Below are 19,189 nucleotides of genomic sequence, written 5' to 3' on the forward strand. Positions count from 1 at the left end.
CAAATAACCAAGTAAAGTGAAGACACAGAGAGAACTTTGCAGCAACAGAGAGATCCATGTTGTCATTTATTTAGTAGTTTACATCCCCATTCTCCTCTGCAGCTCAAACCAGCATGCCAACACCTCAGTCTGGCCATAATTCCTCATGAAGTGTGCTTTCTCAGTAAGAAAACAAAGCTTTCTCCAGTCTTCTGCCGCATTTGCCTTTCTCTTGATTTTCTCTGTGCTCGTCCGGATTCATTTCTTACCCATATTTCCCTTTTTAAAAAATTTACCTCTGAGCCTGTGTCTATCTGTGAATCTAACCCATCTATCAACAGTTTTCAAGCTCTCTCCTCAACCTGTGCAGCCAGAGATTTTAGCAAGGCTTTTATCATTTTTATGTGCACTGCCATTGCCCGCTGTCACAAGGTCAACTTTGGAAATGATACTATGCCTCAGTGGGTACTTTTTCACCTAATAAAATATACAGCACACTGTATATCAATTGTATCTCCTAGGGACCAAATACTGAACAGTCAAAGAGCGATAAATGCTTCCCCGAGTATACTTTTTGACCACATAGCAATGGTACCCTTGTTACCACAAGAGCGTTGTGCAAGAGAGACCGAGGCCCACAGGAAGCCTCTTGAGTTGTTTCAGAGAATCTCTTTGCTCTCACACATCCAGAGGTTACAAAAGGAGTGAAATCAACTTTTTACACAGGTAGATAGTGATAGGACGAGGGGGGATGCTTTCAAACTAAAGGCAGGGAGATTTAGATTAGATGTCAAGGGAAAGTTTTTCACTGAGAGGGAGGTGAAGTGCTGGAATGGGCTACCCAGAACTGTGGATGCCCTACCAGTGGAGATGTTCAAGGCCATGTTGAATGGGGCTCTGGGCAGCCTGAGCTGGTGGGTGGACGCCCTGCCCATGGCAGGGGGTTGAAACTGAATGGTCTTTGATGTCCCTTCCAAACCAAGCCATTCTATGATTCCATGAGTTCCAAGAAAAACGTCAGTGATGGACACAGCCATCAGTGCAAGTTCAGAGGTCATCATCTGGTGCCCACTGGGGCTCCACCCCAGTCAGCATCCCAGGCACATGGAAGGGTATCTGTAGGGCAGGGAGCTAATGCTCACTGAGCTTAAAGGGGAAAATTCACTAAGTAGCATGTGCCCAGGTAGACAGCCTGCTCCAAAGAGATGCTCAACAAGCTGGAGCTCTCACCATATGGCCCAGAAATCAGGCTCTGCTTCTCCCAAACATACAAGCAACAGCTACAGGCAACTTGCTCTACTCACCATTGGCTCTAGACTCCCTGGACACAGGAAAATCTCTCTCTGAATGTGCAGCCAGGTTTCCCAGTGACCTTCTTTGCTCCTACATTAACACTTTTCTCTCATCCTCTTTCTTTTTGGCTGTAATGCAGCTCTAAAAGCCATTAAGTCAGAAAATAAAGGATGTTAGGAAGCTGTACCTCTTGATTTCTATGAATCCTAGTGAAATGAAATCTTTTAAAGTGACAGAATTTTTAGGAGAAAAAAGAAGTCCAAATTAATGAAGCACTTTCCATTCAAGCTCAGGTCAAGGGTCAGCCCAGCAGAAGACAAGACTGGAGCTCTCACTGCCACCCCTGACTGAGTCACCCCACAGCTGACGTGAGCAACATGGCCATGCAGGTCAGGCAACAGAGTGTGCTGGCTGAGCAGGCGCTGGTTCAGCCAGTGCTCCCACAGAACTCAGCAAAAGTGCAGACAACAGGTTCAGCTAACTGAACTCAAACCACCTGTCCAGCATCACCTCTGGGCACATAGCCCCCATGCCAGCCATGAATGGCCAGGGCCCACTTGCCAGTGCGTGCCCAGCTTGGAGCCTGCCCCAGCCCTCCTAGCCCTTTGTCCTGCACCCTATACCAAGGGCAGCTGGGAGGCCTCATTGTAAGGCTTTTCTCTGTCTCTGGCTTCAGCTTTCCTCCCCTCTCCCCTCCCTGCTCCAAGAAAATAATGAGTTCCCCATTCCCCAGGGCCGGCAGAATTCATTTAACCCCTTCGCAGCAGGACCAATGCCTGCTAACAGCAAGAGGTGCTTCTCACAACTACAGCCAGCCAGCTCCTTGCTGCTTTAAATGAAACACTTCCATTAATGATGTCAATGGGCTCCAGCTACAACTTTAGTCTCTGGATCTGATTGGAACTGCAATTCGGGAGCAGCTTGTTACAAAGATGGGTCCAAGGTAATGTGCCTTTCACTTAACTGAACACAACTCCCTTCTTTCTATTTTAAGGCGTGGAAAGGCCTTTGGACCAAGGAAGCAAAGTTCAGGTTCACCACAGCATAGCAACACTTCACTCAGACCCAAAAATCAAGCAAGTTTCATATTGCTAAAGCCCTTAATATTCATTAGAGGTCCCTAAAGAACTCATGCAGACCTTCCTCCCTTTGGTGTAACCCAAGCAGAAGCTAGCCTCAGGCAGCACCCTGACAAAGACTACAAAGTCACTGCCTTAAGCACAGTCAGTGCCAGGTCTTTGCTTTTCCAGATTCTTGAGGATGGCAAAAATTCAGTTCTGCTATAGTGGATGGTCTGCCTGGGCTCCTCCTTGCTGCTCAGCTCCAGCAATCATGTGTCATGGCGCTTAGCAGATGTCTGCCTACTTGCAGCCCTACTGGTCAGGCACAGCAGGGGCCAGCTGCAGAAAGCAGCACCATTTTGCATGTTTCTGGTACAAAGAGGAAATCATGACAAAAATAAGGAAGCAAACAAAAAAGCTTCTTAGTCAGGAGCTTAAACAAGTAAGTTTGCATAATGCTTCAAATTTACCTCATGCAGGTGTTGACTTCCAATTCACTTCTAAAGTCAGAGCTAGATGACTCTCATCTCACCACTGATCCTGTCCAAATAACTAACTGAATTTATTCAGTGGGCTTCCTGTGAAAGGTTTGGAGATATAAACTCCCTGAGGTAAGAAACACATCTAAGTTTGCAAAGAGGCATGTAAATCCACAGAGGTCTGTAAGCTTTTATTAACACAGACAAATTATTTCCCCCTCTGTTCCCAGATCTCGTATTACATGACCTAAAAAATGGCATCAGGCAAGACAAGTCACCTCCCTGGAGTTTTATCAATGTGTGCCGAGCACTGTCAACTGGTAACTTCAGATGTAACTCCTGGTGCTAGTCATTAACCACGAGATTTGTTTCAGCAAGCAGCTCTCCTTCAGCACACGCACCACATGGCTCTGTGTCCCTGAGTTGCAACTCTGTTCTCTGCTTTCTCTTTCATGACATGAAATGAGAGCTGCAGGGACCTTAAATCAGCACTCCCTGTTTCCCTCCTTGACACCAAATCCTGTTCTACAGACCTCCACATCATGTTACTTAACGTGACTGCAGAGGTTGACTCATCTGGGCATTAGCCAGTGCAAAAACAGGGAAGGAGGCAAAGACCAGGAGACAACACCGAGAGTTTCACTCCGTCTGCCTCCAAGGGCAGGAGAAACTGCTGGGGATTGCATGTAGAGCAAACATTTTTGTTCGCTAGTATTGCAAATATATTTTAAATCTGCTGCTTCTCCCGTGAACACACTGGGGACCCCCTTGCCATCCTTCTCTCTATTCCCCTGTGAGCACAAAAAAGAAATCAAAGATGCCTGGATGACATCAAACCTGGAGTCAGGTCTGCCAGACTAGAGGAGATGACTGTAACCAGGACTCCCAGAGCTTTTTGGGCAGTAATATTACCAGCTTGGTTCTGGGCACTCAGAGGTAAATTTTCCTCATTTTCTCCTGATGGAATTGATATAATTTCCACAAAGACTAAAACATTTGATGAGCCAGTTCAGTCGTCATCTGTTGAGGGCACTGGGCTCAGAGGAGAAACCCTTATGTTCCAGCCTTTGTTCCAATAAACATTGGAGTGCTTTATAGCTACTGGAAACCATCAATGTGAGAAATGGCATTTTTCCATCCCAGGATACTGCCCAATTCATGGCATTAGGGAAGTCTCCAGGGGCACGTGGATGTAAATGCCGCCCAATGAAAGACAAGGTTAAACTGGGTTCTCCAAGGGCTCCCAGCAATGAGTGCTGCAGGCACCAAAGGAGGTGTCTTAATGTTCATCTGTATGTGCTAAATGGCTACCACAATTCACAGGAACCTGTGAGATGTGCCTAAACCCAGCATTTGCTGCAATTGTCTCACTTTGGCCAACGGATGCTCAGAACAGAAATAAAGTTAAATGATTTGAGTAGAGCAATTTTTTTTTTTTTGCTTCCAATTTATAATGTTTTTCGTTTCAACAAGAGGACAACAGGATGTTGTCGTTCTGGATTGGATCAAAGCAGTTTTTTTCTCCCAACCCCACTCTTGAGGAAAAGCCCTACTGTTCACTCAGAAAAAGGGACTGTCTCCTGCAGAGGCGGTATCCTCATCAGCTTTTGGGAGGATATGATGTAGAACATGATGTGTCACAGATGCAGAAGTAGAACCATATAAAATTTATCAACAAGACAATCTCTGATGGATAAAAAAGAAAAAAAAAAAAGCCTTTTTGGTCAAAATGAAAATATGTTCATAGGAACATGTTAGTGCCTAACAAGTTTGACAGAGAAGAAATTGGGCAGAGAGGTTCTAGCTACTTCACTTCATTTGAATAATATTTAAATGCATCATTTTGCCTTTATCATATTATTGGCCTAAATTTCTGCTTGCTGCCATGTTTTGAAATTTTGCATATCTATTTTATAAAACTTCATGCTATTCAATATTCTGACATGCCTACAAAGACAAAGAAAAAAAAAAGGGAAAAAAAAGATGAAGCAACCCTGAGATGATCAGGACTCAGCAGTATTTCCAAACATATCTTTCTTTAATTTACATTCCACAGAAATAGTCACCACTTTCCCCCCCAGTTTGAACCATGAGAAACGTCAACCTGATTTCTCAGGGGACAGGACTGCCACAGTCCTGAGTGCTCTCACAGTAACATGGCACTGATGCTCTTTGTCCCATGGGTTACAATGCCCAGTGACAGGGCACACTCTTGGGAGCAGCCAGTTGCCAGGGACACTGCTTGTGGCCAAGACAGAGTGCTGTGCCAGTGCAAACCTGTGCCCTCTGACAAGAACGTGCCTCCTGGATGTCTGGAAGCAGCCTCTGCAAAATCCCATGCTAGCTGCCAACCTTTCACAAAGCAGAGCTCATGCATCATGGGATTTCCAAACAGTTCTTCCAAGTGGTGACTCTTCTGAAAGCTCATGCCACTCATGGGTAAGAGGAAGTCTCATTACATGGCTCATTTAAAGAGAGCCATACACTCGTTTTGTTACTTCTACCTTCCTCAATAAATGCCAAAACCCAACTGGTTTCAATGAATTCAGCAGCAGCTCCAGACACTTCTACCAAGTTTGCTGTGCAGTTATACTTTCCCCTCCCCAAAACGCTAGGACTTCACACTGTCAGAATCACTGAATGAAGCCTTAAAAGTCACTCAAAGACTCAAAAACATGTTAACCCCTTACCAACCTTCCAGCAGAGGTTCCTCATGGAGATGAGCCTGAGATCTTCTGGGGTCTATCTACAGTCACCAGGAGCTCCCTAGTCCCGTATGTAAAAAAAAAAAAACAACAAAATCCACTGCTGTATACATGCCACCTGTGGTAGGAGCATCCCTCATGTGACATGATGTTCACATAAGGATCAAGAATAGGTGCTCAGCAGCTTCCTCATCCCAGAAAAGGAATAGGCAGAGTGTTTGTGCAGATGAGGAAAGCCCATCCCCCAGGGCCATCTCTGGAGTGGCCCCACAACTTGCAGGGAGGGAACCCGTGCCAGGGGAAGCTCCATCTCCTCCTGGGTGCACCCAGTGCCCAGCTGCTCCTTGTTTGCAAGGCAGATGCTGTTTTGATATGAAATCTACCACCATCAACACTATGTCAGGACTAGCAGCCTTGCAGCAGAGTGGATTGTTCTGCTTTTCTTTTTTTTCCTCTCAAGAACAGAATAAGTCTCTAAAATTATCTGCAGATGGCAACGATAATGAAGATGTACATAGAGAATAGTAATACACACCATCTTCTATGCTCAGTGATGAGACCCGAACTGAGAATACAACAGTAGTTTCCATGAATTTCTAATATTTTCAGCATCCCTCCTGACAGCTACTCTGACACTGCTTCTGAAAACTCATAACCAAGCACAAGAGGTGATGCCCAAAGGCTGCAATAGGATCTGGGGAAGGCGCCAGTGTGCAGCTGAGAGATCCTGCAGGATACAAAACAGTCTGAATAGGAGAGAGGAAGAAGAAAGAAGGGGAAAGATAGTTAGACATGGAAAGTAGGGGTGGATGGTAAAAGAACTCATCATTTTAAGAAGTAAGCAAGCACAACACTGAAAAGAATACAAAAGGAAGGAAGGAGGGGAGGAGGAGAGGGGATCAGGTAAGCACATGAAAGTTATTAAATATTCACCAAGAAGAAAATCACTCAACTTTTATAAGGTGAGACAGGGAGAACTCTCCACCAAAACTTCAGAAGTGGCACACAAAGTGCCTCCAGCTTCTTCTAAAAATGAATTTTATGCCCCATTTACATTTTCATTATTTATGGAGTTGTGCTGATAATCCCTCCTGCTGGGAAGGAGATGACCACAGTCCCACATCTGCTTACCTTTGTTTACAGCTGGGAACACAGCCATGGATTTGTTCTGCTTCAGCAAAAGGCCAGAGTGATTTGATTATTGCCTTCTAACACACAAAAAGGTTGTTGCTAAGAGTTTTGCCTAAGAAAGAAATTATGAAAAGCAGTTTTTAGCTTGTTTTCAAGTTGTGACAACGGTAGATTGGAAGGAAGCTAAAAGCCAGATACCATCTGCTGGTCCTCAGGGTGACCCCACTGAGTTCAATCAGTGAGGTGGACCCCAGAGCTGGCCCAGGGCCTCCAAGAGAGACTCTGGGTCTCAACAGGAAACATTTGCAGTGGATTTGGCAAAGGTGGGATCTGCACATATCACTTGGTAAGGAGCTGCAAGTGGGAATGCTCTGGTATGCTCCAGAAGTACAGGATTTTGTTGGGTGTAGCTGAAAAGCTGACCAAGGGCAAGACACCCTGGTGCAGAGTCCCCTTTGGAGCTGGCATGGGCAGGTGCAGACAACCTCTGATGGGAGGCTTTTCAGTTCACCTTTGTCCTTAAATTTATGTCTCTACATTATTTAGCCAAATTCATATTGTCTTTGTTTGCTCGGGCCCATTTCTGCCATCGCAATTTATGCAGAGTGGTTTCTGTTCATGAAGAAAGCCGCTGGTGTGCCAGGGAGTGACCCACACTGGAGCTGAGAAATTACACTGGAATTTCTTTAGCTTTAAGGAAAGCTTATGGTCTTTCCTATGACACTTGGGGAGTGATTCATTCTTTCCAGGAAGGATGCCTTGAGTAGTCAGGAAGCAGAGGAGAGAGATTTTGTTGAGCTCCTACACTCTAAGATGGCCAGGACAAGCAGAAGGTCAAAGACCACTAAGAGGACTCTTGACAAACTTACAGGAAGTTTAGTAAAATCTGTTTGTGCTGAGAAGTGGAGATGATGATCCTCATCCCACTGCTGGGGTGGACTGATTCTCCTTTGCTCACCTTCCTCCTTTCCCTACCCATCTCCCACCCAGTGGTATTTATCCTGCAGACCCCACGTAACAGAAAAAAAATGTGAAAGAAATACTGAACCAGGAAAGGGCAAGTGCCATTAGATCAGAGCAACTCAGAAGCATCATCAAAACAAATAAGGAAGCTCATGAGAGCACAAGAAATCAGTATTGCCAGTGCTAGGAACAAGCCACAAACTCTGTACCAAGCTTGCAAGGCCTCAACAGAGGCTCTCCAGGCTGGCTATGCCTGGTCTTCTCATGACCCACCTGCAGCTTATTTTACTTGGTTCATCTGTAATAGCAGTTTTTTTTTCAGATTACAAGGAGGCTATAGATAGCTTACTATACTTTTGTTTATCTTTACAGGCTGCAACCATGACTTTATATAGACCGCAGTAACAAGCAGTGATTATATAAAGAATGGGATATTTATTAATCTAACATAATGATACATTATAGAGAACCTTGTGAGGCAGAGCCACAGGACATGGTGAGGAGCAGCACAGACCTAGGATGGTAACAGAAGCAGCACAGGCTGGCATTGGTGATCCCATGGTTATAAAAAACCCACCAGTGTTCATTTAAAGAAATGCAAGGCTGGAGCTGGACAAAACCAGTTTTATAATGAAGAGAATAGAGACATAGTAGCTAGCACAAACAAAAGGCAATATTAACAGTAAATTTTGATGTTACATGGGCCCACTGGAAGTGTAAGCATTGCACAAAAAAAAGGTGTAGAAACTAGGATGTTAAACACGTAACAACCTGAACCATGTTATTACCGAGACTTTTCTTCATAGTATTCCTCCTCTTTCTATAACCAGATCTGCATCAATAATAATTCTTGGATTAGACTTGATATTTCTATTATGCTACTAATAAATTAGTGACTTTATGTACGAGGCATGTTTCCTTTTCACCTGCAACAACACTTAGAGAGTAGCAAGAAGGAGCAGGAATCACGTCCTAGACCTGTTTCTCCCAGCGAGTAAAAGGTAGCTGTCAAAGATAGTCTTGCCCAGACAACACATCAAAACCATCCTGTGCAGCACATCATCAGCAACTTGAGCTTTATAAAACTACAGTGCATGAAGAGGAAGAGGAGCAAGCAAGGAAAAGTATTCAATTCAGAATAACAGCTGCAGCAATTACAGTACAAGCATACCTGCGGGCATGCCTCGGCACCACGTTACTAGAGCTGAGCAAACAAATGTTTTACTTCTATTTCTGTGCTGTAGTTTATGTTTTACCAGAAGAAAAACTTGGTCTCCAAATGCTGCTCTGAGCTGAAAGCATTGAAACATTTTCTGGAAGAAAAAAATATATACAAGAAACAGCTTTAGGCTTTTGAATAATCCTCATTTTTTTCCAAATTTGACCCAAATTCACAACAGAGCTTTGCCTGAATGGAGCCTCATTTTTCAGCTAACGAATCATTTGAAGAAAAATGACATGAAAGTCGCTTGGATTGAGTTGTCTAATTACAAATACAACATAACGTATCTAATGTAAACCTAAAGATCATACTAGAAGAAGTCATATTCAGTATGACTCTCTTTCTCCTGATTCTCTATCACAGCAATTTAAACTATGAGTGTGAGTGTGACAAAGCAATGTGACAGGAACCCCAGCATTTTTCTGACTGATAGTAATACTGAAGAGCAAATACTATAGCACGACGAAACTAATTTGTGTTCTGGGAAGTCCTAGTGGGATACTGTTCCCTGAAAAGAAAAAAGTTGCTTTATTTTCTCCAAGCAACAGCTCCCAAGACATGTGTTTTGTCCCACTGAATCGTCAGAGGTTGTGTTGTTCATTCTATGACAGCTAGTGACAAAGGTACAAACTCTTACTTACAGTCCAAAGTGTCCAAGACAGTTCTTCTGGAGTTACAGATGAGAGGAAGCAGGGAGATGCCAGCTTGCATCTTGCCTTCACAGGATACAATGGTATCATTTCCCAGTCTCCAGTATCAAGCTGGTTTCATTTTCTCCCAGGCCAAGCCTACAGGCAATAAACACTCCTGGGCTCTCTGTTTTGAAGACAAACAGCTCCAGAGAGATGCTTTCAAATGTAAAATTGTCCACAAAATGATGTTGATTGCCTCATGTAGATTTTAGATACTCCTTACCAGTGTCAGACAACATGCCATGCAGGTTGAGAGTAGGCATGGCCAGAGACCCACCTGTCTTCATGCAATCACAGTGGATGGGAGCCATTCAAACACTCAGCACCTTCTTGTCATAGCAAGGCTGAGGACCATCTACAAGACCCACAGCATTGTTTTCCTTGTGACTGACATCATGCGGTCCTCAGGTAATTTGGTGTAAGCACACTTCATGCCTCATGTAGATATTCCCAGCAGAGTAGTACTTGAGTATATTTATTGGCAGTTGCTACAGCCACAGCTCTTGATTCTTTCAGGAGTTGCATAACATCCACTTTCTATGCTTCCCCAGGACCCAAATTCATTCCCTCTCTCACTCAGATGAAATAGCATCATGGCTATTTCATAGCTATTTCATAGCTATCATAGCACCTGGCTCATCCTGCCACAGAATTTGTTCTGCAATGTAAGCCAGTGCTAATGGTTGCTGTGCATCATGTTTCTGCAGACTTGAGGGAATCAGTGCTTTCTATGCCTGTTAAGACACTTTCAGGAACTCACACTAAATCTTGTGTTGACAACCCAGGAGCAAGAGTACCTTTCAGCAGTTCCTGATGGGTGCTGGAGCCAGCTCCCTTCCCTGCTGTGCATCACCTCAATGTGGATTGCCCATGAAGGAACCACCTCTTAGAGTGCAGTGCCTGTGTCATTAGTTCATGTCTTTAATGCAGACTTTGCTGCCTATGATGATGTCAGGACACAAGGAGGAGAAAAGATCTGCCCCAGATGAGAGGTGTGATCTGTAGAGGAAGAATAACACATCAAATAATTGTTATTCCTTCTGAGAAAGAGTCTCCCTGAAGTCTTCCTCTTTCAGCAAGAGGGAGGAAGGGAGATGGGGAATATTGAATATTCCAGTTGTGTTCTGAAATGATGGCAATAAGTCTTTTTTTCTATTAGTAGGATGTATGAAGTCATTACTGAATTTGAAAATATGAGATGTTTGCTGAAAAAGCCTCAGATTTTAGTCAAAGCCAAGGATAAAACAAGTGGAGGGACACTAGCCTAGATTTTGAATGTTTATAGGCTTTTGTATGGGGATTTGGGATTGGGAGGAGTATCATTGTTAGAATTTTTTGTTATTGTTTAGGGAAACAAACATCCCTTTCTTTTAATTGGTGATGAAAAGCTCATGGGTTCCTCTAGGGTACTTACTGTCCTACATAGGCTATTCTGAACACTTAAATTCAAGGCAAGAAAAATCTGTTTTTAAATACATAGAATTAAACACACAGTACTAAAGTATGTTATTATGTTATTAACGACAAAGAAAACACATCTGGCCCTACAACAAAAATGTTTGAGGAGTATCTGGGGGAGTTGTCACATGCTTGCCTTTTATTGATGCCTAGTTGCCCACCTGAGGCCATTCCCAGATGTCACTGAGGATTACAGTGCCACCAACACTTTTGTCCTGAGCCAGGATGTCCCTCTCAGTACTAACTGCATAACTTCAGGAGGAACTGAAATTCCTAATGTGAGTGAGCTGAGCATCACTCTTGAAGCAATCCCACAGCAGTCTGTTGTCTCAAAGGTGTTTACCATCAACCCCATGTCTTTGCACACCACTTGCTGCTGCTCCTCCAGGCAGTAAGCCACTTCTCTGCCCTCCAAACACTACTTATTACTGACTTGTTCTCAACATGATACAATTAAGAAGGCAGAGAAGCAGCCACGTTCCTCACAAGGCAGTAAAGAATTTCTTTTGCGGTACAGTTTGCCATGTGTTCTTCTCTCCTGTATGTAACAGAAATAATAGGATGCAGTAAACTGCATCAGGCAATAAACATCTGTTACAATTATTTAAATGTCTTTGATCGGCTTCCTTGTTTAATTGCCTGCAAAGAAAGCCATTTAATACCCTTATATATTCTTTCCCTGCCAGAAACACTATCCCTTAAATGGAAGATAAAGCATTTCAAAATGCAAACGTTTCTTACGATCCTGCGTTACAGCTGCCATGCTGTAAAATATACCGTCGTCAGGTTTCCTGCATTCAGCATCACTGCCTCCTGCAACCGCACACCATTGTTGCCACAGACGGTATGGCAGTGGGGCTGAGTGGGGTGGCCAGCACAGCTTCCTCATCACACCGTACTCCCTGCAAGGAATTTATGTCACAGCCCACTCCAGGAGCTGTGAGATACAGAGATGAGGCAGGGAACCTCCAATGCCTGGTCACAGGTGTCAGAAGGACCTGTGGCCAACCAAAGGCTGCTGGCCCTCGCGTGGTGTCCCATGGAGGTGGCAACAGGAGAATCATAGAATGGCCTAGGTTGAAAAGGACCTCAAAGATCATCTAGTTTCAACCCCCTGCTATGTGCAGGGTCTACCAGACCACTAGCCTGGCCTTTAGTGCCTTCAGGGATGGGGCATCCACAACCTCCTTGGACAACCTGTTCCAGTGCGTCACCATCCTCTGAGTGAAAAACTTTCTCCTAATATCTAAGCTAAACCTCCCCCATCTCAGTTTAAAACTGAGACTCTAAAACCCCCTTGTCCTATGACTATCCACCTTTGTAAACAGACATACCCCCTCTTGTTTGTAGGCTCCCTTCAAATATTGGAAGGCCACAATGAGGTCTCCCTGGAGCCTTCTTTTCTCCAAAGAAGGGAGTGAAGAGAATAGAGGAGCACTGAGATGAAAGAGAGGATTTTGTCCAGTGAAATGTACCTGTTTCAAAGCAAGATATTTGCTTTCAGAGCACTGTTAAACTTGTGTTGTGGAAGTTATTACCACGCTGTCACATATCCAACAACATCTGAAAAGCTACCTATTAAAGCAGAAACTCAGTGACAAAGACAACAGAGCTAAAGCCACCCACACAGCTCCTTTACTTCAGCTTCTTCAAATTACAATGCAGGCTTTAATTACATGATTGTAGACTATATTTTTATACAACGTCCTTGTCTTCCTCAGTGAATGGCTAAATATTTCTGTTTATTTTTAGCATGCTGCTATAATACACATTACTTATCCTTATTTACCTCATGCCTTCCAAATCTTGCTTCCTCGAGCATAAAATTTGTGTTTTCCTCACAAATATTTCCACTGCAACATCTTGTACCTCCAAAATATTAAGGATTCCTCTACAGTTTGGCTAAGACACTTAGGAATTACTGCCCTCATGTTGCACACAAAGTACCAACACGGAGGAAATTTCAGTATAGACCTATGAAAAACATCTATGAATTTTTAATACCCAGGCTTAGATCCTGGTTCATTTTATAGAACTCTGAGCTTTTTTATATCTCATTCCATAGGCAAAGCTGCGGTCACTTCATCTGCAGGTAACACCTCTCTAAAAAAATAGTCCCATCTGCCGTGCCTTGCACATACAAAAAATGAGAAGCTGAGAAGCATGCATGGTATGGTAAACTTTTCTGTTCAAGGGATAGGAACCAAGCCTGTGGCTGAGCAAGATACAGAACCTAGCTCCCCACAGAGGTATCAAACATGCCCTCTGAGACCATTTTATGGCTTTCTGGAGTATCCTGTCTCATTCATTATGCATTTTCAGCCTTCTTCAGCAAGCGAAGCCAGAGTCCTCCAGACAACAAACACTTTCACTATACAGCCCTCCTTCATTTTGTTAGTTTATCCTGCTGTTTTCTTGGGCACCCACTGAAGCAGTCATCTGCAGTAAAAATAACAGAAAGTGAGATTTTTAATTAAACTCCACATTGCTATGCACACAAAAGACGAAGCTTCAGTTATACTGTATTGCTCTGCTCTAACTCTGGGAGACGGCTTGAGACCAAAGCAGACTTCTCATCCTAAGGTAAAGGATTTTCAGGTTTCTAAAAAGACAGAAAATGAGGACTTCGGTTGAACAGAAGAGTACTAGAACACACATGGCCCCTCAGCCTCCGAGAAGCTGATCTGGACAGGGAGGATTTTGTACTCTGGAGCTGTGGAGTAGCTCTGCCCTTGCACCAGGTGTGGATTACACGGTGTCCTACTAGAAGGAAATCACCTACGTGCAGAAGCTGGAAGTGGATTCCAGATGCACTTGCTGTCAAAAACATGAGACCAAGCAATAACCTTCCTGTTCAGGGAGCAAGGCATAAACCTATGTATATGTGTAAATATATGTAAATACATGCAATGATAATTTTCAAGAACACTGAAAAACTGCAACAGTGGGAAGCAAGGTGGCAATTTAAATTACTAGATTGAGCAACTACATAGCCCAGGGTCTGCTGTGATCTTCTATGCCAGTTCAGCGCTGTTGTAACTGTCATCACCTTCACATGGCCCCATAACCTGCAGAAAACCTCTTCCTCAGCCATCAGTCAGCTGGCTTACTTTCTCTGTCACGAACACTTCATGGCAGAGGGGAGCTAGTTGAAATATGCAGGGGGAAAGAATGGTGGAATAAAGAAGCAGTACAATTCAGACTTTTTCTGAGGGAAAAACAAAACAAAACAAGCCAGACCAGCTAAGTATCCAAACAGTTTCCTGGGCAGCAAAAATGGTTGTGTTTTTTTTTTTTTCCCTTGGATGTGTCAGATATCCCATAAAATGTCTTCTCCTACGTGCAGTAACTCCTACTGCCTGCTCTCATTTGTCTTTGACAACACCAGGAAGGAGCAATATGTGTGGTAGCCAATCTGGAAATATTCATAAGCAGGTTGGTAAGCCAACATACACCCCGAGGTCCTGCCAGTTGCTGACAAGGAGATTCAGTGAGACCTGACACCTTCTTCTGTTTTTCTCATTGGTTCCCTCTAGGGTTTCGGTGGGGAATTTACTTTTCCAGGACTTATGTCCCTTTCATTTGAGGTGGAAACTAGCCAACAGAAAGGGCAGTTGATCAGAGACTGATGTCATATAACCTTGGGAAGGCAGACTGAAAAACTGGGCAGCTCTCAATTCCCAGATGGCATTCCTTCAGTTCTATACTGTGTGTGGTACCCGCGTGGCTAAATCAAGGAAATGCTGATGCTGCAACTATTAATGTCTACATAAAATTAATAAACCAAGGTTAATTCCCTTGTCTTCTTGATGATAAGCCTAGCTCAGCACAACACACTTGAAAACAAAAAGCCCCTAATGCTGGGTTTGTACTATAATTGGAACTTGCATTTAAGACAACAGACTTTCTCGGGGAGACAGTCTCCAAACATTTTGCGTCAATGTGGCACCTGTGCCACATACAAAGATGCACAAAGGACTTGGCATCACTTTTTATTCCAACTGCCTTTGCAACCCCTCCTAGGCATCAGGATTGGCTTCTTTGCTTAATGGGTCTCATGCTTTTCATCCTAGCCCTAAGAAGCCTAGGCCTTTCAGGAAGAAGAAACTCAAAGAGACTTCTGCACATCGCAGGGCCTTGGCAGCCTTGCAACAGCCATAATCAGAGCTTGTCTGCTGGTGAAATCAATACCCCAAAAGCACACATTAGAGGCAGACTCAAATCAGAAGGAAAATAACTTGTCAACCAAAGCAAACTCTGTGAAAGACACTGCTTGTGAAAACACAGAGGAACTACTGCTGTGATCCCCATCTGGTAGAAATGATAAATCAATAGATATTCAATTTCCCTGAAAAAGGAAAGAGAAAGGTTTCCAGCGTGAGCATGTCTATTATTTCATCAGCTATTTTGTTTGCACATTTCAGATGGAAACTTGGCGGGAGCAGTCTGGAGCTCTGAGTACTGTCAGTTTTGCTAGAGTGCATTTATCCACACACAAAAAAAAACCCTGATGAAGCAGGATCCTGGTCAGCTAATTAAATCAGGTTGCCATGTTTAGAATAGCTGCAGCCCCCCAAATGAGCAAAACCTCATTCAGACAGACAGAGGCTCTAGACCAAATGTTGTTTTTCTTTCCCATCTGTTAAAAATAAAACCTACAGAATGACATGCCAGTTCATAAAAGTCCATCCTGCTGGAATATTAATCAGTGCATTACATTTGATATTTATCTGCCTATAAACATTGCCTGCCTTTGTGCATTTTCTGCTGCTGGAAGAACTCTAACTTTGCTGTTTCATCACCTTCTTGCAAAAATAATCTTTGTTCCTGCTAAACAAACACAGAACTTTATAGGTTTGCAGTGGTTTCAGGCAATACGGTCTCTGCTCCTAAATGGAATACGGTGGAGGTTTCACGTCTGTGGTTAAACTGACTGTGAAGAGAGGGAAAGAAGTATAAAAGAAGAAGAAAGCAAGCCACATCTAACTGTGGAGAGAGGAGAACAGCTCTGCCTAGATATTCACTGGGGTTTGAACTAAGGGGAGAAAAAAACAGGGCAGATTGCACCCCATTGGAAGATGAAAGGAATGGGAAATAAGGAAGGATGCAGAGAAAAAACAAAAAAACACTGAGCATTTAAGGAAAGGGTTTTGATTACTCATGAAGAAGCAGCGGAATAAAACTAAGGAAGTGCAGTGGCAGCACACAGAGGCAGGAGTTTGAATTTTTGGTAGCAGAAGGGGTCTTTGATGTGCCACAAGTGGCCAAAGCACCAAGCAGAAACCAGGACCTTGGGCAGGAAACATCAGCTGAGCAAAAAGCACAGAGGTTGTTTCAATCCAAGCTGGAATATGTGGTCATGTGAGCAGCAGAGGGGATAGAAAGACTGCAGAAACTTAGGATAAAAAGCAGAATGTCTCAGGGAGGTTCAGTGGTGGGTATAAAATGGGGAACTGTTTATGTTCATCATAATGAAACCTCAACAATAGAAAAAGCAAAAAGGTTTGTCAGTGACCATGGGAAGAGATGTTAAAGAAATGTGGGGACATCACATTACCTATCTCATTACTCAGCCTAGCCCACAAAGCCTTGCTGCAGATAAAAGGTAATGCTGGCAAGGGCAGAGTGGGGAGAGGTGCCACTGACTCAATGGTGCAGGAACCCACCAGATGAGTGCTTACCTACCTAAAGCTGCTCTGCCCAGAACTCAGCACCTCCACCTGTGGTCTGGCATGATTGCCAGTTTTCCCACCCCATGCACGTGCTCCCTAGAGTAATTTTAATTAATGTGCTAACAGTTTAATCAAGAGAGATAGCTATAGTGATGTTAAGGCCCCAGTTGCCCATCTGCCTGCTTTGCTCATCTTCAAAAAACACATACTAAAATTCCATATTTATGCTATCATACCCCGTTGGGCAATATGTCACCCAGGGAAAATTCACTAAGTAAGAGCAAACTAATGACCTTCACTAAATTTTAATGAGAGTTGGTCATCTTACCTGAGTGCTTATTTCCTCGGTCAGGCATGGGCTGCCAAACACTTAGAGATGGCTTGAAGCCTGTATTATGCCTGTAAATATTCAATCACAAGCCTAAGATTATCCGTATTTCCTCATCACACTCCTAAAACATTCATCATATAAATTAGTTCAAAGAGAAGGCTCAGTTAGAATTTTGATTAGAAGGAACAGAAAGACATAAAAAAGTCAATTTAAAAAAAGGAAAAAGAAAAAGCACCTTGGTACCAAAACAGCATGAAAGGAAAAGGAAAGACAGGGAATAAGACTCCCGGAAGTGCCTGTGGTTTCTGAGTATTTGACACACTTAAGACACTTACTTTCATTCTAAATCAATGGGACCTGGTCCCACAGTCCAAAGCCTTCCTCAGTGACAATATTCACTTCGTCCAGTGGTGCCCACGCATTCAAATGCTCAGTGGCTGGGGAAGGTTTGCTTCCTCATCTCTAGAAGAAACGATGGGGAAAGGAGGTCTAACCCTCTCCGGCAATCCCTTGGCACGCAGCTGGGGCAGTGCTGACCCCCAGCTGCCAGTGAGGCTCATGACCTGCCCTGTCGGGCCGTGAGATGCTCAGTCCTGGCAGGGCAGGCTGCGAGTCACTCGTGTTTAACAGAGTTTATGTATCCTGAGCAGACACCACCAGGTTAGAGACAAGATAGCATTTGCTCAGCCCTGTGCGAGACGCAGAGCACCAGCAGTTTTAATAAAGAAGCACTAGATGGGAGTAAAACATCAAGCTAAGTCTGCCTGAGGAGCATCAGGAAGGCATTCCCAGCTAGGGGAAGCGAGCAGAAGGTGCTGCTGGGAAGGAGCATCTTATTCTGATGCAGCTCCAGAATCATCGCAGTTAACTTAGAATAAATATGTCTGGAAGAGCTGTAATTAAAGCTGGGTGCACAGAAAACTAAGCAGAACTCCCCTGACATGATGCTGGGGGTTGGCCATCTGTCCAACACACAGTTGCTGCAATTACAGGGAAACGCAGGGGTTACTTTGTGCACCGAACACATTCCTTCCTTAGGTAAGTCCAGGTGATGGTTGTTGGTGCTGGTCCCCAGCTGCAGGTGGAACCTGTCATTTAGCCAGCATTAGAAATCACTGAGAAGTCATACAGGGAAGGCCAGGAGGCTAGAACGTCAGCTGTGTGGGAATTTTGCAGGTTTTGTCTTAAATGAAGCATTTACAAAGCAGGAAGGCACTTAAGGAAGGATTTATATCGGAACCTGCACCTCCTGGGCAGCATGCCAGGGGCTGCAAGCTGCCCCTGACTAGCAGCACTGCTGCCTCCTCCTCCTCCAAACCCATTACCAGAAGAGAGCAGTGCTCTTCCACCTCACTGAAATGACTAAACAGTTTTTTTAACGAACCCTCCCAGCTCCCAGGTGCACAGGAGAGGATGATCTCATCCCCAAGCTATGTTAATGCTGTTCGTAACAGTCCCCCCTCTCTTTTTCCCCTTCTTTCTCGCTGTGTTCAGAAGGAAGCTGCATTTCTCCAGTGCACGCAGCTGTCCCAAGGATATGAGAACGTGTCACATACCATTACACATCACTACTTTTCAAATTAATTCACCAAGGCCAAATGCAGCAAGTGCTGGCAAGGAGACATTGGATCTGCTTTAATTTGTTGGGATTTTTTCCCTAACAAACCCAAACCTAGCAACTTCAGTGCTGTTGATGCGACCCTGGGGTTGATGGGAAGTACCCAGGACAGACTTTTGACAGAGAAATGCCCCAACTCCCCGCAGCTTAGCCTTTATCTGTGAGGAGGTGCTCTCCTCCAAGGAGTGATGTCAATAGAGTACAAAACCCCAAAGTTTGCCCAAACTCTGTGCAGTTCATCAGCCATGAGATAAAGCAGAAGGTCCTGTGGGTATTTCAGCATCCTCATCCTTTTTCCCCACCGTTTCAGCACAGCAGGTCTCTTCCCTTGGGTGCATGGCTACACAGACCATCCCATTAACTCTCTAGGTGGACTCATAGGAGAGTATGGAAGACCTCCCCTACCCGCGACTTTCCCTTCTGGCTCTCTCTCTCCCTGAGCACGTTTCTATCTATTCTTCCCCTCCTCTTTGCTGACACCAAATCTCCTTCCCCACAGGCTATTCTTCACAGCTCCGGCCTGGGGGCGGTCTGGTTGTGCCATGACATGGGAGAGCCACCCAGCCGCAGCAAATGGCTGGATCA

At 44.2% G+C, this 19,189-nt stretch overlaps 1 long non-coding RNA gene across 1 annotated transcript; it reads right to left on the reverse strand.

The window, feature by feature from the left end:
- Positions 1 to 7,992: 7,992 nt before the first annotated feature.
- Positions 7,993 to 17,596, reverse strand: LOC107052662. Its single transcript, XR_005857714.2, has 3 exons — positions 17,322 to 17,596; positions 9,475 to 17,054; positions 7,993 to 8,924 (listed from the first exon to the last, which is right to left on the reverse strand). It is a non-coding gene; the product is annotated as an uncharacterized LOC107052662 (long non-coding RNA).
- Between the last annotated feature and the right edge of the window lie 1,593 nt (positions 17,597 to 19,189).

The sequence above is a fragment of the Gallus gallus genome, chromosome 2 (assembly GCF_016699485.2).
Source record: "Gallus gallus isolate bGalGal1 chromosome 2, bGalGal1.mat.broiler.GRCg7b, whole genome shotgun sequence".
NCBI classification, from domain to species: Eukaryota; Metazoa; Chordata; class Aves; order Galliformes; family Phasianidae; genus Gallus; species Gallus gallus.